Source organism: Sinocyclocheilus grahami, unplaced genomic scaffold, assembly GCF_001515645.1.
Source record: "Sinocyclocheilus grahami isolate Dianchi unplaced genomic scaffold, SAMN03320097.WGS_v1.1 scaffold676.1, whole genome shotgun sequence".
NCBI lineage: Eukaryota > Metazoa > Chordata > Actinopteri > Cypriniformes > Cyprinidae > Sinocyclocheilus > Sinocyclocheilus grahami.
The window spans coordinates 251,426-254,896 of NW_015505855.1; positions in this window are offsets into that span (position 1 = coordinate 251,426).

Here is a 3,471-nt window from a genome sequence, read left to right on the forward strand (position 1 = left end):
GACGTAAATGTACTTTCCCTTCAGCCTGAGGCTTATTCATTTCACTTTTGGTGTGAAAAGGCTTTTATATTTGCCAAAAATATAACTTTTTTATTTTAAAAACAAACAAGCAAGCCCTGTCCAGATTTAAAAAGTAACGCAAAAGTAACGTAACGCATTACTTTCCATAAAAAGTAACTAAGTAACGTAATTAGTTACTTTTTATGGAGTAACGCAATATTGTAATGCATTACTTTTAAAAGTAACTTTCCCCAACACTGTATATATATATATATATAAACTACTTTTGTTTTGTTAGTGGCAATAACATATAAATTCAATTCAAGTTTATTTGTATAACGCTTTTCACGATACAAACTGCTACAAAGCAACTTTACAGAAAATTAATTTTCTACAATATATTTAGTAGTATCTTATCAGTGGTGACTGTCAGTTAATGTACATATGGCAGAAATGTACGGAAATATCAATTAAAGACATAATCAAACAGACGATGAACACTATTAACAGCAGTTATTATATGATGCAATCAAACTTATAGCAAAATGTGGTAGTTCTGTATGTTGTTTCAGGGTTGGCATCATCTGATGTTCTCTGAGTTGTTGGCATCATCTCTTCTCAGTTGTTCTGGATCCATATGATCCATATGGATAAATATGAATGATAACATTTCAATGGCATCAACAGTTTAAATTAATGCACCCACATGTAAACTAAGGGGTTTGGTTTTGCATCTGTATTTTAAACAGCCTGCTGAATTCTCATACTGCTAAGCCTCATCACGAGGAGCTCACACAGATCACAACATCACTGACAAAGCCCTGTGCTCCATCTGATGGCAGTTTACCACAAGCCCACCATGTACATATCCACACACATATGGTCAAATATGCAAAGCATGTGTACTCTGGAAAACCGCCACTACAACAGAACTGTTAATGATTGAAGAAAAGGGAAAGATGGTGTTTGTATCATACGTCAGTGGCTTGCTGTTAAAACCACACTAAATATTTATTTTAGTAATTGGATCTTAGAATATGAAATTATACACACAATTTATTCTGAAGCACATGTTGCCAAATTCCAGTTTACAGGAATGCTGTGTAAAATCAATATAAGATTTGCAATCACATTGAAGTACTGAATATGACCTTTAGTCAGAATCTAAAATTACAATTTGGAAATTATACTGATGAAACTGTATTTTGCATTATTTTTCCTGGAAAAAAAGTTACATTTTTATTTTATTTAGAATGTCATTCTTGCATATTCCTTGAAAACAAACTGAGTAGGTTATAGGGCCCTATTTTAAAGATCTAAGCGCATGGTCTAAAGCGCACGGCGCAGGTGCACTCAGGGCGTGTCCGAATCCACTTTTGCTAGTTTAACGACGGGAAAACGGTCGGCGCGCCCGGGCGCATTGTGTAAACAGGTTGTCCCTATTCTCTTAATGAGTAATTGGTGTTTTTTTGGGCGTAACGTGCAATAAACCAATCAGAGTCTCATCTCCCATCCCCCTTTAAAAGCCAGTTGCCCTTGGCGCGTTTGCTATTTACATGGCGGAATGTAATTTTTCATTTTTCAAAATGTTTGTGTGCTCCTGCGCATCCCTGTGTGTGTAATAAGCAAAGTGTGCGCGCGTTGTGCACCCGTCTATAGGCGCATATTAATAACGCGCTCTTTATCTAACAAAGAAAAAAACATTGCACCAGACTTAAGTCTAAATTTAGACCAGGTTTGAGTTGGTCTATGGCGCAGTCTATTTTCAGTTCCTCAAAATAGCAATGCGCCTAAACACACCTCTTTTTTTAGACCAGCACGCCCATGGGCGCACAAATGCATTTGATATTTAAACAACGCGGCGCAGGACGGGAACTGAGTCGGGGGTGGGGACCTACTACTAAAAAGGTTTGTCATTGTCCTCTAAATAGACACCAACTACCTACTGCAACTCTGCAGAGCTCTTACATGTAGAAAATACATCAGAGGAATGATGTTATTTCAGTACTATAGAATAAAAATAATAAAAAATCATTTGATCATGTTGATAAGACTTTTCTGTTTTTTTATGTTTAATGCGTTTATAAATTTTTCCAAAATCATCATTCATCAAATTATCAACAGTAAACAGATGAAACATTAACAGAAAATAAAACTTGTTTTCATCAAAAGATAAGCTTTGAATAACAAAAACAGTGTACAAACTAAGAAAGCATACAGTCCTTTTTTTTAAAAAAATATTTTTATTATTAAATTGCCTTTGGCTAATGAATACACAAACAGCACTTTTTAGTTGTCCATAGGTAAACAAACCATTTATTTCTTTAAAATGAACATGATGCATGTATGAACACTGACCAGCAGATAGAGGGAGAGATGTCTTGATAATAGAGAATAACCATCCTCATCTGCGGAGACTGGTGAGGTAGATGAAGTGAGAGAGGAGAACAAGAGGAAGACAAAACAGGTTTTGGATGTGCCTCTCTTTCCACTTTTCTGGCCAAAGAGCTGAAAAAAAAATCGCTCCGGCTGAGAAGGTGTACTCCGCAGCTGATGACACTGATTATCCAGTGAGTTTTTAATACCATAAATATTATTTCTAACAGTAATTAAATACATTTTTATTAAATGTCAACTACAATTCTCTTTTATTAAAGCCCGTTTGCTGGTGGTACATACTTGAAGAACTATATGATGGAGGTTTTGGCTTTGTGCATGAAGTGATTACTGGAATTATATGACCTCAGTTGCTATGAACCAAACACTGATGTCACATAAAAAGTGCATCTTTGTAAGTATGGTTGCCAAACACATGAATCAAACACAAGACAATCATCTGTTGTTTGTGAAATTGCATAAAACACGTGGCCGCAGTTTATATGCGTTAATACTCCAAATCTGACACTTTCAATGGATGAGAACTTACCGATGGTACTCAACCAGAAGTTTTTTTTTTGCCACCGTGAGTATGTATATGTACAGTATATATATATTGCACAAAATTGCATAAAACATGCATGTGATGGGGTCATGTGACAACAATGTAGAATACTATTCTATGAAAAATGTATTGTTGCACAATGCAGAATCCATTTGAGAAAAAAAAAAACGTAGGCACAGTACACTTGGCAGTATTCTAGTATTGTAGCAGCTGAAGACGACGTTCAAGCACCTGTGAGGTTGTAAGCTTTCCATCATTTTGATTGTAACTCGGAATTTAACATCATTATTCTGTCCGCCTGCAAATGGAATTAGTTGATGAAATACAGATGTGACTGTGAATAATATTGTCTATTCAGAAGACTTATGAGTGGAAATGAGACCCCCAGAGATGCATACTGAAGATCAGGGGTGTGTGTGTGTGTGTGTGTGTGTGTGTGTGTGTGTTTGGAGGAGAGCAGACCAGATGGTCACAGGCTTCTTCATACTCGACTGAGACTGTGTTCTGTTTGCTCGTGTTGGTTTCTCCTC